We start from the raw sequence: 15,060 nt of genomic DNA, 5'->3' as shown, positions 1-15,060 counted from the left end.
CAGTTCATTTATTCGTTAAAAACTATTTCAAACATATGGTACATGAGGACAAAAATAACATTAAAATATACAAAAAGAAATGGTCAGAGGTAAACATATATAAATATAAGGGTTATAAAGTTGGGAAAAATTATACAAAATGAACCTCATAGACGACACTACATCGTATATCTTTCTTATAAACATACACAATTTTCTCAACAATTTCATGTTGCATGCTGCCATAAGGTACGAACATTTTAGCACACTTGGTCTAGCCGAAACATGTTTGTCTATAAGCTTGTTCCGGACTTGTGATATTGCATCACATTCTAAAATATAATGTTAGATGCATTACTTTAGCGCTCTAAAGATCAGCACGTTATGTCATTATGTATAAACAATACATGCCGCTGGTGTACAAACTGTATGATTGGCCAACTCGTTTTTATTTGGCGAAGTTACCTATACACGCTTACACAATGCAAACTGGTGTATATTTTAAACACAGTTTGTTTTCATCAGCGTAACCCTCCCTTAATGTAAATTATTTTCTTGAATTATGCAGTCATGAATCTATTTCTATACTGTGGAATAATTAAAATTCATGAAGGCTCAGTTATCATGGTTTTTGTTGGTATCCCTCCCCCCCATGAGTTTACATCCTCAACGAAAACAAATTCAAAAAAAGTTACCTATTTTACTGAAACTGAAAATTGACGCATCCACGAAAATACATACCCATGAATAAGCAAAAAAAATAAACCCCAATAATCCACGAAATTTGGCCCCCATGAAATTAAATGATTTCAAAGAATATCACTCAGCATACTCAAGGTATCGTTTAATGTGACCTTAAACAGAAAAGTAAGGTGAACATTATGATAGGAATAATACAAACACAGACCGAGTAACGTACGTGTGTAGTAACTCGACTACATCAACAGCCTTTCATACATATACATGTGTGTATTATACCATAATATTATATTAGACTTTATTGCTTTAACATTTTCAAATGAAGAAAAAATCTCATAAAGGTTTACTTGTTTTAATAATGATTGACAGCTAGTCATTGAACATCGAACTAAGCTCATAATATTTATTGTTTTACTTCCTCGTCACGTGATCATTGAGTCTCCGCCTTCACTTGCCACTCACACACCCCTCTTCTACTTAAACATCTAAGCAAATACATATACAGCCTGTCTACATATGTCTTCTCAGACGAATGTATACTTTTTATTTGCTTTGTTATTTCTGTAAGGCATACAAATCTATACTCATAGAGTTATATAGTTTGACCAGATTGACAACAACATGGTGTCCCTGTCCGGACACTCTGTGTATCCCCACGATGTCCTCACCGTGTTGTTCTGTCTGCTGACAGTATCCCAGGCGTACGGTGAGTCCACTTTAAGTACATTTCTAAAAAATCATGATACTTTCCAAATGAGGTTGTTTTGGGATACTTTTCATGGACTTAAAGCTGAACACCGCTCGTAAATAGGCACTGTCCGCCATATTTCTCTTTAATCACTGCTTTCCCTACAACCCTTATATAAGGGACAGACCTCTAAACAGTTCAAGGTACTTCGCTGTAGAGGTCTCACCTGTGTGGACGTACATTTTGCCTCGCCGTGTTACCCGGTCGCGATGAAATTGTCAAATTTTACGCACTTTTTGAAGCCAGGAGAATACTAACATCAAATAAATTGGTCAATGCATTATTTACGAACAGAAAATGAACATAAGATAAGAAAAAAATGCATAAAATCTAAAGACCACGAAAGGAATACTACATGTCGGCCACGAGGTTCAGGTGTGCAATCGGGTGTAACGAAGTCGAAGTGTTTATATACCAGGTATCTGTGTGACGGTGCCTATTTACGAGCGGTGTTCAGCTTTAACCAAACCATTAGTTGGTAATTTAAAAGAATATATTTACATTCTACTGTGTTTTTCCATTAAATTCAGTGATGGTTAAATGCCTCTAAATGCAACACCTATTCACTGCGTATGAATTTACGAGTAATTTACATAAGTAGTTCTCAAACAGTGATTTCTATGTTATCGGTTAAAAATGTATTTTATGAATGTTGTCAAAACACCATGTTTTATAATTATTCGACAAAAAAGTTTACTTTATTGTAAAAAGCAACATTTCAAGAGTTATTTATCATGGATTATATTCCCATGCTCGTTGATCTCCTCTCAACAGTCTATGTGAAAACCAGTTTAAACCGGTTTTACAAAACAGCTGTTCTTGCTGTTACTTATTCACTCCCTCCGTGATCTGCACTTAATATCGATTTATTTAAGTAAACAATTGATTTCTTCAGTAAGGGAATGTAAATATAAGTATTAAATGATTTATTTTTGACGTCGTCGTGTCAATAACTGCCGTCAGGTGAACAGACAAATTATCATAACGCGCTAACGCGCGTTATTCAATTTGTCTGCTCACCTGACGGCAGTTATTGACACGACGACGTCAAAAATAAATCATTTAATGCTATAATAATGTAAAAAGTAAGGGCATTTTATTGAATTTCCCAGGTATTATTGTTAAAAGAACAATAGCAATACTACATTCTAAAACCAATCTCCACACTCAAAGAGTATTTACATATTAACTACAAATATTTTAAAGGTTATATACTTAACGTTCTTCAAAGAAATATACTGAAAAAGGAAATATCAAGTTTCTAAAGTCACTTGATGCCGGAAAAAGGTCAATGCATGGTTCGGTAGTTCGGAACAATGACAAGTTAGGGTTCTTTATCGTGCTGGCACCTACCATGATTCATGACAATGCTGCAACTTTTATATTTTATTTGTAAGTATTTTACCTGATTGTACTACATTTGAATTATATACAGACTTACTAGAAAAAAAAAATATTTTTAAAGCGTTTAATAGACTGCAATTCATTTCGTGTATTTGTTTGATAGTACACGTGTCTTCCTGGGGGGGGGGGGGTCAATTTTGAGACACTAATACTTCATTGTATAACATATAAATACATACACAATTTACATTAGATCAAACTCATGTAGCATTAATATATCCATAGGAATGTCTTTTTTTCAAACTTCAATGTCATTCTATTAGATATGAAATTTATATTCATAATATTTATAATAATAATTACTAAAGTTCTTTTATCAATTGATTATAAACTATTAGAACCACGAGTTGACATCATCACGATAGTAACGTTGTTAGAACATGTGTGTTAATCTTCACAGTTAATGTCGCCCTCAACAAACCAGCGTACCAACACTACTCTTTACCAGGTAACGACAGATATGACGCCAGTAACGCTGTAGATGGACGTAAATCAGACCTGAGTGGATGGGGAGGTCAATGTGCTGCATCAAGAGGGAGACAAACCGCCATCTGGTGGGTGAACCTGACCACCATCCACAGCATCCATCACATCACCATCTACTTCAGGACGGAGAATGAACCATGGGGTATAGTCACATTTACTCCTTCTCGTTATTGATAAGGTTCTGTTAAACGTAAATTCCGTTGTTGGTATTAATTATTTGTTATGAAATTGTTTAGGGGGCAGGTAGAATATATCGATGGGATATAGTCACATTTTTCGATCATCTCATGTAATCATAAATTCCGTTGTTTTTATTTATAATGAGACTGAGTAGGGTACTATTTTCGATTTTTTTCAGAATCCAAAACAAAGTAACAAGTTTATCTGTGTTTTGTTCCGTGCAACAATTTATTTGCAAATAATGTATGCATAGATTATACATGTTGAGAATCATTTATCAGAATCATTTATCAGTTCTCTTTTGTATCTAACTAATGGCCTTCATATTAATTTTCTTATTATTACGATACAGGTCCTTCTAATGAGTTCACTAAACTCCGTCTTGGATTCTCGGTGTACGTCTCCAATACAACAGACAGACTACAGGGAACACTGTGTTACAAGGACGACAACTTTACACTAGACACCATACCTGCTGTCTTCACCACCACCTGTCCTGTACATGGACAGTACGTCATCTACTACAACGAGAGACTACCAGGAGTTACCTACCCTAGGGATTACTCTGATGATGTTGCCACTGGCCTCTGTGAAGTGGAGGTGTATGGTGAGTGTACTTTATCTTCGATTCAATATGTGTAATTAAAACATAGTATACCGTGGTTCTGCCAACATCTTTTAAATTGACTAACTTTAGTATGTGACTTGTATGCTGTGTTTTTGATCGATATAAGCGTGTTAATTTTCATGCTACAATTACCATTATTTCAAACAATTTGATTTAATTGTAGATAAATTTGACAATGATGCCATTTACATATGATGATTGTGTTTTCCCCAATAGTGTCCTCACTCATTGCTACATAAAAGTTTAACATGAACCATATCAACATAGATAATTAGTACTCGATGCATATGCATTATTAAAATACCATGATGAAACACATGCCTAGTTATGCATAAGCAAAGTATGCCATTCTACTCATGAAGTAATTAAGAACTTTTTAGAAGTATAACTAAGTCAGTACCATTGCATAAATTGAAGGATGTCCTGCTACCGGATATTTTGGGTTTAACTGTTCCCTTCCCTGTCCAGACGTAAACTGTCAGTACTGTCATATAGAGACGGGCACCTGTCAGGGCTGTAAACCTGGATACAAAGGCCACCGATGTGAAATAAGTAAGACTACAGATCTGAAATTCTACGGAAAAATGGATTAAGATGTTGTATAACTACAGTAACATACTAATGAACATAACTATATCATATTATAAATCTTTGTGTTTGTTTTTACAGTGTAGGCTAGAATACAGTAAATTTGTAAAATAAAAAAAAAGGTCAGGTTGATTATGTTCAATATGAAATTGGTTTGTATTGATAGCTTGTGAAGAAGGAACATATGGTGCTGGCTGCAAAGAAACATGTGGACAATGCCGTGATATAAACAATTGCTCCATCAACAACGGGACTTGCTTAATTGGGTGTGATGCTGGTTTTAAAGGAGACTTGTGTAAAACTGGTAAGTATGAAGATAGATCAACACATTAGGTAAACAAATGTGTTTTAAGGAGTAGTAGATTGATAAGGAGAGCGTAGCAGGAACTAAACATAAGATGCACTATTGTCAACTTCATAGGCGATCTCTCCACATATCATACTGATATTAAGTGCTTTTCATGTCAGAATGATATTGAAATCACATTATAATTATCATGTCGATTTATTTACATAGAGCTAATAAACTCACGACCTACACCTTTCAAAACTTTTCAAAGAAAACTGTGCATAACATACCAGCTGTTTTTGTATAGTTCCTTTAATAGTTAAAGCTAAAGTGATAGCTTTTGTTTTGTTTATTTCCATTTCATGCAATTATTTTTTTGTGTCTAGAAAAAGGGACCGGGTGCATTAATTTTAAAAAAATAATTAATTAAATGATTCTGTCAATTTGACATGTACTAGCTATTTGGATGAGATTATCGTTCTAATAAATTAACCACACGAAGTTGTATAAAATGGTATGTTTATAAGTTTAAAAATAAGTTTAAAAATTCTTTTAACTTCACATTAGAAAACTGTATTAATACATTAAACTGAGTTAAATTTATAGCATGTGACAGAGGATCGTATGGCTATGACTGCAGAGAAACATGTGGACATTGTCGTGACAAAAACCAGTGTGTCAACATCAATGGATGGTGTCTGACGGGATGTGACCCTGGTTATCAAGGAGACTTGTGTAAAACATGTAAGTGTGTTGTCGTATGATATACATTTGAATAAACAAAAATATAGCTATCATTTGTTTATCATAATAATGGTATTAATGTTACCGTGTAATCTGATTTTTAGATTAACACTATAAGTTTGTTGAATACATATTACTGCTGTTTTGTTAAACTAATGCAGAAGACGCTTGTGTTTTTTTTTACTATGTTTGGAAAGCAAACAATCTGCTGTCTAGATGTGATTACGTAAAATAAGTTTAAAACATTTAAATTGAATAGCATTTTTTAACACATAAACCTTGTTAGATTGAATATTTTATTTGCAGCATGTAACAGAGGGTCGTATGGTTCTGAATGCAATGAAACATGTGGACATTGTCGTAACGTAGACCATTGTTCCAATATTAATGGGACGTGTTTGACAGGGTGTGGTGCTGATTATCAAGGAGACTTGTGTAAAACTCGTGTGTAGATTTGTATTAAATATATAGCACAAAAAAAAAATATATAATACATGTATTTCACATGTAAGTAGATTGTCTTAGTAGGTAGGGATTAATACTAATTATATAACACATTTGGTTCATTTCAGTTTGCCCCATTGGATATTTTGGACAATACTGTTCTGAGACATGTATCAACAGTTACACATGTGATGGCTGTAACGATGTCAGTGGTTCATGTGATTATGGCTGCCGTCCTGGCTGGATTGGTTACTTATGTCAAAAAAGTACATAATCTATTTATTTATTTTTTATTCATGGTATGGTAATCAGATATTTGATGCAATTGATTATTAATTATCGAAATAGTATTCAAAACATTACATAAGACATTTGTTTTGAAATATGACGCTTGGCTTATAAATCGTATATTGTCAACTTTACCTCAAAGTAACAATAACATTTATAAATCATAAAATGTGCCAACGAATGACTACGTTGATCCTTTAATGTGTACCAAGTTGTACTAATGTAGGTACATCGGACGCCAACATTTTGTTCATAGGTTAGTGTTTACATTTTTTTGTAAAATAAGTAAAGAATTAATTAAGACAACAAACACAGCCAAAATAACAATAAAACCGATGTATTTTTAAGAAAATCACAAACTTAATTTGCGTAAAAATATATATACAATCGCCGTAGTTAATTTCTGAAGAGAGAAGATATGGTAACCCAAGTAAGTATGAATATGTGATGTTTTTCAGTTTTTCTCTTAAAATTACACACCTATAATTTTAATCTATAGGTAATATTTTGTCTCTAAAAATAAGTATTGAATAAGATCGTTATATAAAAATTGTATATATGTGAAATACAACCCTGTCATCGCGTTGGTGTTTAAAAAAATTCGGCTACTGAAAAACAACGTGGAATAATGCACTCGGTGTACCAGGGTAAGTAGTCACTTTGCTTATCGAATCTATATCATATCGTGTTGCCATTTATTGAAATTGTAATTTCGTGAATTTTTTCTCAAATCCGGCTGTTCTAATACATGTAAAAACAAACCCACACGTATAAGTGTGTTTATACTTTAAAGTTGTTTCTTTAATATAAATGAAATAAAAGTGTTGGTAAGTCATCCAATGTTGATGAGTTATAACCTATATGTAAGTTTGTTTTGAAACTTTGTTATTGTATTATGACACTTTTAATTCTATTTGTTTGTCATGTGTTTTTTCTTCTCTAAAGTTAAAGGAGAAGGAAACTAAAATTATGTTGTACAATAAATCAATTAATTATCATCTACTATAATTATAAATCGTATTTATTTTCATTAAAAACCCCGGAACAATGAATAAATCAAGAAAATCGATCGCTTAATTTTAATTTCCCGCCACCATGGAGGCTGCCATTGAACTTTAATCTATGACGTCACCATCTATCCCGGTTTGTCTTATCAACATAACATCAGTATATTTGCTCTAAATGACAAGTTCTGAAAAATTTTAAACAATATTGATTTGAGACCGTTCTTTTACATTTGCAAACTACAAACTAACGTCAAATGGAGCATGTTCGTTGAAATCTAAAAGCGGAGGTTAGTGTCGGAGAAATCTCCGCGTAAATGTGGAAATTGTCAACAGATGCCAAGTATCATAGAAAATGTCTGCCGTCGTTATTTGGACATGGTAATTCCGACTTAAAAGAAAGAATTTTAAACATCCCGATTACAATTATAACATTTATTCAGTTAGCGAAGAACTTGACTTGGAATAAAATATTTAATCGAGGTCGTTTTCAACTTTGAATGATAGCAGATTAACAGCGGTCATTTACTTATGAAAATGCATATATTTATGCATACAATGATACATGTATATATTCTTTAGATTGATGTGTGAACTCAAACATTATCAATTTTGTTAAGTCGATTATTTGAGTAACAGGAAGGCATAATCCAGCGTTAATTATATTCAGAGCACTGTGTACATTCATTTGTATATGTAAACCAAACCGGAATAGATGGTGTGACGTCAAAAGAATTTTTTTTTTTGGTTTTTAATACAAAAGAGTTCTACATCATGTCAGCCTCCAGTAAATACGATTTCTCCAACTTCAAACGTTCATTAAAGCTTAATTACGTATTTTATTTTAAAAACAGCATGACCACATGTGATAATTTACACCACTTTATTAAAATAAATAAATTATGTTTTTGACTTCCCTTCCCCTTTAAGTATATTTTAAAATTAAACTATCTGTCAAAACAGGAATAGGACCGGAAGGGGGATGTGTCAACTATGTCAGAACAGGAATATGACGTGAGGGGAGAGAACTGCTAATAGGGTCAAATGTCGCGAAGAAGACAAAAAATGGTGTGAAAAGTGAACATATCCGATTTGCTACATATTGTACGACATGTAAACTTTATGTACTATTATTTTGTAAAGATAAAATGTGTGAAAGTGTTAGACTGTGTTATTACAATGGTTAAGACGGAAACATGGTGTTCCTGCAGGTAAAAAACATTTTAGGTTATTGATGTTTTTGAAAGAATACCATAACGTGACTATTATAAACATCCCGTAAGACGATTCAGAGGCAGGTGTTCCCAAAAATACAGAGAAATTCTTTCTGAAGTATAAATATCTTCTTGTTGACGTTTATTTTAGCTTTCACTGTCTTTTGTCTATGAATAAAACAAGGCAATGGAGGTCAGACACTATCAAATAACATCTGGAGAAAGGAAGAGGACTGAAAAAATTGAATTAACATTATTGTCGCCATCGATCATCATAAGGGACGTCTTCTGTTGCAAGGCCAAATGCATTGACCGGGGCATGGAGAGGGCAAACGTGTGAGTAAGAGCTCTGTGTCTTAAGTGTTTCTTGTAATTTAAATATTTAACTCTATCTTTTTAAATCAAAAAGGAATGCAAGAAAGAAGTAAAGTTCGAAGACTTGGAGTAGACAAAAGTGGACGTTAACAAAAACCAAAACCATACAAAAGGAGTGAGGCAGCTTGTTCTTTTTGAACAACAACGAGTGTTTGTGGTGTTGTATTGTATGCATTTCATGATTAACACATTTTTTCTTTTATTAATTTAAATGTTTCTGCTACTGATGACATATATGTGGTTCTTTTTTGTTTTTGTTTTTTTGTTTGTTTGTATTTTTTTATTTGTTTTTTTTATTCTCTAAAGTCAAATAGAACTTAACACATGGTTGTATTAAATAGTAACTGGATGTCATTCTCGAAATGTCAACTGGAATAAAGACCTGACTGCTTAATGTATTAACCGCCGGCAGGTACACCCCAATCATTTGCAGGTAAAACATATTTTTATGACCGAAGTTCTTTAGTATTTTATGCTCTTCTATTTTTTTTTCTTTTTGTTTTTTTATTTACGTTTTTACTTTTACCTTTCATTTAGGAATCCATCTTGTACTTAAAGAATTAATGCCTTTACTTGGACACAACTACTGAACTGTGAACTGTAGCAGTTTTTTAAAGCAATAATAAAAAGATATGGTTGTGCAATAACGCACAGAATATTTCCTAATCGATGTAGATATTACATTGTATTTCTTTCATCATGATTAGTTTAAGAAAAGCTGTAAATAATCTTTGAAAACGACGTTCCATCAATAACATTTGCAGACTTCCCATTTTTATGACATTCTCGTAATAAAATGAATGATTGTACAAAAAAGTGTTTATCTGTATAGAAAACATATCAAACCCCTGTCACACCGGAGCTGCATCTTCATGGCGATACCGCTGCATCCTTAAATAGTGTAGATCACCGAAGTACACGCAGTAGAGTCTCCTTCAGCGCCTTAACAAAGCAACGGCATCTTCATTTGCACCATAAGGTCTCCAACCTCGCCACAATAGCTCTGTTGGCGCGCTCAAGGAACGCAGCCATTTGCAGTGTAGACGCAGTGATAAGTTGATTGCACTTGCACGAAGACCCCTCGGAGTCATTTGTGATGTCACTGCGTCTCTACCGCGCCATTGCTGCGCATCCATAGCGTTAGAACGAGTTGTTTTCATTTTGCTACGTTCACACAGCGACCCCAAGGAGCTGTTGCCTCGTCCATTGCACTCTCTTGACGTTTCCTAGTGCAATGTCAACCAGAATACGAAAATTTGAACAACGACTGTTGTACAATAGCTAGCGATGTAGTAATTTTAAAATTCATGTAGATGACTGTGTAAAAGGAGAATTTGCGAATATTCCAGGACATATTGGAAGACGTAGATCGAATTCATGTCTTTTTTTCTGATGTTTTCGCATTTTTTCAACTAATAACGGTTCTTTTGGTAGACCTGTTTACTAGGATGTGTGTCTTTCAAAATTATTTAGAAACTAGTTACGTTTCAATTTACTATGAACCTTATTTTATCAAAACAAAAACATATTTTTATCATTCATTTACCAGTTGTAAAGTGTAAAGACCACTTGACGGATACTCAACGAAAGCACAATCAATCGCCAAGTAGAGATCTGTGGAAACACAGTTACACGCCGCGGGAGTTCAGTAGAAACTCCTCAGTCGTCGTCAGGACGCCGTGGCATTTTATTCGTAAAAATTTCAGATAAAATTGAACATTTGTTTTCTGAATTTGGTTTGCGATCCTTCGGCGATTCCATGAATTTTACAACGCTGTTAATACGTTGTTGAAAGGCAACTTTGTGTTACAGGGTTTTAATATAATTGATCATTACATTATCTTTATTAAAGGCACTGAATGTAGATATAATATTTTACTACAATTAAGCTTTTTAAAAATCAGATCTGTTTGTGTTTTATTTTTCTTTTAAAGTTTGCATTTGTCAACTTTATTCCAGTTAAAAAAAACTGTATGATTTTTTTTAATTTGAATGTTCTGTTCTTATCAAAACATATTTTAGAAAGCTGTGAACATCTTCACTGGTAGTTTCGTATTTAATTATTTACATTCTTGAAATACAAATATAATCAGCTATTGTATGTTTTCATATGACACTTTGCTGCTTTGTTTGTGATGTGACGTCAGAGCTCGCTTGTTACAGTATTAAAAGTATCGTTTGCGAGGAAAGAGTCGCCGGGAAATTGGAGGAGGAGGAGGAATATCCTGGAATTTCTGTAATTTATCAAGGGGTTTCTGACAAAGAACTGTTTTACCATGCGATGTGTGTTGTCTGTAAAATGGCTATAGACTTGTGACCGGCCTGTGGGAGTACCGTCCATTTAACTGCCCCGTGTAATCGTAACAATCAGCTCCGATCAGTCGAGTATATGTTGAAATGTGTTTAGATAAATTAAAATTATTACTGTTAATATTATTATTATCATTATTATTATTATTATTATTATTATTATTATTATTATTATTATTATTATTATTTTGTAAATAAATAAGATAAAACGTTATTTGTTGTTTTAACTTGTGAATTTTGTTAGTGAGTCAATTTATTTAAATTTAGGAGTTTCATACTATTTGTGATTTTACGCGTTTTACTTTAGTAAAAAAAATTATAATTCTTAGTGTTTGTGGACACTCTACAAATACTAATATGTCATTTAAACGAAAGATTAATATATTTACAGTAAAGAAAATACTTCTTAAATAAAATTTAAATATTTCTTTCGTAAAAAAAATATAATACTGTTGTCGGTGTTGAATAACAAAACATTAAACAAAAAGAAAAGATACTTTTGACTATCCAATCAGATTCGGTTCAACAAACTGCAGTAATGGTTATGAGGGACGGATAGCAGTGGTAACTTTTTTATGAAACTGACCTCCTTTAAAAAAAAGTGCTCTGCATAAAATAAGGTAAAATACTTGAAGTTAAGAACATAATTATGTGGAAATTTTGTCTACTGAATAACTGTTTTAGCTTTACAAATTATGGCTGAAATTTGAGGTATATCTTGTTAATGCGTAGACCACCCAGCCTTTTTTACAGTACAATCACCGTTATTATTCTACCAAAGCGGGATCAACCGTTGATTTTTGTTCTTTTGATGAATTGTAGTGAAAATAAACAAAAATGGTCATCAGAAAAGGGAATGATTGTTAAAAAACAATACTGTAAAACGAGAAAATTTGGCGCACAGGTATTTTAGCGCAAACGCAAGTGCCAGTACATTAGCGCAATTATATTTTAGCGCATGCATCTTTTCTTTAAAAAAGAATACGAAAATGTTGTTGTTTGATAAACGATCATGCCCAAAATTTAGTTCTGTGTTCACTCAAGCACGTGAACAAAGCGACTTTGAATTGTATCTCCCTTGCACGGTAAACTGTCGTTGAAATCAATACACTTACTTTTGTGTAAATCGTCAGTAGATAGATATGAAAACCTCATTTATTGGCGATGATGTGTAATTTTTGTTGGTAAACAAATTTGAGTTATCGGACTTTGAATTTAACGTGTCGACTTGGATAACACTAGAAGAGTCCCGAAACTAAAAGTGAAATCGAATGCTACATTTACCATTAGTTTCGATCAACATGTGAGCATCTTTTTCACAGTAATTTTACATTAAAAAAAATACGTATTGTCTTGTTATCTTTTTATCCACTAATCGGAGATCAAAGAAATTATGATCAATCATGTATTGTCAGCGTTAACGATCGCCACGTTTAATCACATTTTCACCTCGAGGCGCTAAATGGAAGTGGCATGGGAAGAAGCCCAATTTTCAGGGTGCTGATGAGAGATAATAAAAAGCAATTAAAACTGAATTAATTAATCCATTATTAGGCACTTCTACCCGATAACCCATACCGTTTACCTGTGTAATTGTTTAAACAAACAGAACCGACAGCATCTGATATTTAAATAAACACTTCTATATAGCCTTAAAAATGACTGACGTTATTGTTTTGCAACTTAAAGAAATTTAATACAAATGGAAAATCGTTGGCGCACTATTAATTTTAGCGCTTAGAGGCAGTTGCGCCAAAGGTGCTAAAATTTGTAGTGCGCCATATTTTCTCATTTTACAGTATAACTTGAGTACAACATGTGTAAAAAATGATTGATATAAAGAATATATAGCCTGTCTGCAAATAGCAATAGCAACAAAGGTTCTAAGGGGTTTTAAACACGATTTTAGCACAAATGTTTCAAAATTACTGTTTTTTAAATATATCAAAAGTTATTATCATTCATCTTAAATATATCTTAAGTGCTGCGCACATGGCAATCTATATACCAGTTTAGATCGTCTGAGACATCGTACTTGTAGTTTAGAAAAGTCCAAAATCAGCTTTGAATCTATATTTTAGATTGATTTAAATTTGGCCTAGAATCTGCTTAGGGGTTTGTCTTTAAAATACTTTCTTAATATTAGATTTTCATAATCATGCTTGGTCACATTGAACAAGTTTTAGTAATAGTGTGAAAATGTTCGGGATTGAAATAAGAAAAAAAGATCAACAATTACCTAAACAATTTGACCAATGTATTTGAATATATATTTATCATTCAACATATTGCAGTTGCTATGTTTTAGAATGTTGCAATCGTACATTTTTGTCTTTTTATTTTCATGAATTACTTTTTCATGCATGTATACCATACAAATAGAATGTATTCCCTTAACATTATATAAATATACGATCACTTATGATTCGCGATGGTATACGATGTTTATGGAATGATTTGTGTATTTTCTATATCCGAGCAATGGTGATGGGTTAGAAAACACCATTATTATTGGTCCATTTCCGAAAATCAATCTTTCATGGGAATTAAATGAGCACATCAAATGTAGATCACGTGGTATAACACAATCTCACTGATACTGTCTTTTGTCTGTAAATCAAACAACCACGTGACTTTAGTTGAGGCAAAGGATACGGTGCACTTGTTTCCAGTTGCTGAAATTTTAGTCTGACCTACATGTATACTTGTCGAGCGTCTGTTTTAACTTCAGCTTATTGTTAATTTTCCGCAAACTCAGACTTGCAAACTTTTAAAAAGTTTTTTAAAAAATAGTCACTTAATTGAAAAATAGAAATGGAACACAAACAAAAAACAAAAACAAAACCCTGAAGATCTTTCTTGCAAATGTAAAGACGGAATGAATAATTTTCGGCTAATGGTGAAACATTTAAGAAAATCAGAAAAAATGATTATGCTTACATCCCTTCATCGGACCTTGACTTATTGTGACCCGAGTTAACAGAACATAAGTTAACATCATTATCGTTTTGAATAAATCCCGGCTCACATAACTTGAGTCCTCTGATAAAAAAAAATGTGGAATCTTTTAAATTCGTGCGGGGCAATTTTTGTGGTTTATTCTTGAGGATGTCGTGGATGCGTCGATTTTCACTTTCAGTAAGAAAACTAACTCTTTAAGTTTGTGTTCGTCGATGATGTAAATTTGTGTGTGGGGGCTTCCCACGAGTACCACCAAAATTGAGCCACGATGAATTTGTATGAGTCCACTGCTACTAACTTTAGAGCTTTCAAAATTCAAAGTACATCTTTTTATGGGTTTTTTCAGTCCATACGTTTACATTTCAAATTACGCCTGTGTTGTTATTATGTGTTTTTAAAGTTTATGAAACGTTAACATGATGCTCTCTATCATGATGAATCTGCAAGATTATTGCAAATCTGTATTAAAAGTACAACGTTTATTTGAACGTTTTGAATAATTTAACACAAATCGATGTTTAATGAATATTTCATTTCTCAGGAGATAAAGAAATAATCATCATAAAGAGATACATATAATACGTTCATAACGTGAAGTATGTTAAAACCCACTGGCAAACGGACCTACCATAAAACAAAACCTTCATGCGTAAGAAAATATTTTGTGTTTATAGAAGTTAGAATTGACGCAAGTAAACCAATTTCACTGTGCCGTTAAT

At 32.9% G+C, this 15,060-nt stretch overlaps 1 protein-coding gene and 1 pseudogene across 1 annotated transcript in view; both read left to right on the top strand.

The window, feature by feature from the left end:
- LOC128169291 (multiple epidermal growth factor-like domains protein 10) overlaps positions 1-11,540 on the top strand; it is an 85,445-nt gene extending 73,905 nt beyond the window's left edge. The window contains exons 10-11 of the mRNA XM_052835447.1: positions 9,412-9,503; positions 9,608-11,540. The gene's annotated coding sequence lies outside the window, so the exon portion shown is untranslated. The remainder of the gene's footprint in view (positions 1-9,411; positions 9,504-9,607) is intronic.
- On the top strand, positions 1,035-6,738 carry LOC128169300 (multiple epidermal growth factor-like domains protein 10; annotated as a pseudogene).
- Positions 11,541-15,060: the final 3,520 nt, after the last annotated feature.

The sequence above is a fragment of the Crassostrea angulata genome, unplaced genomic scaffold (assembly GCF_025612915.1).
Source record: "Crassostrea angulata isolate pt1a10 unplaced genomic scaffold, ASM2561291v2 HiC_scaffold_114, whole genome shotgun sequence".
NCBI classification, from domain to species: Eukaryota; Metazoa; Mollusca; class Bivalvia; order Ostreida; family Ostreidae; genus Magallana; species Magallana angulata.
The sequence above is the reverse complement of the archived record's forward strand: the minus strand, read 5'-3'. Positions and strand labels throughout refer to the sequence as shown.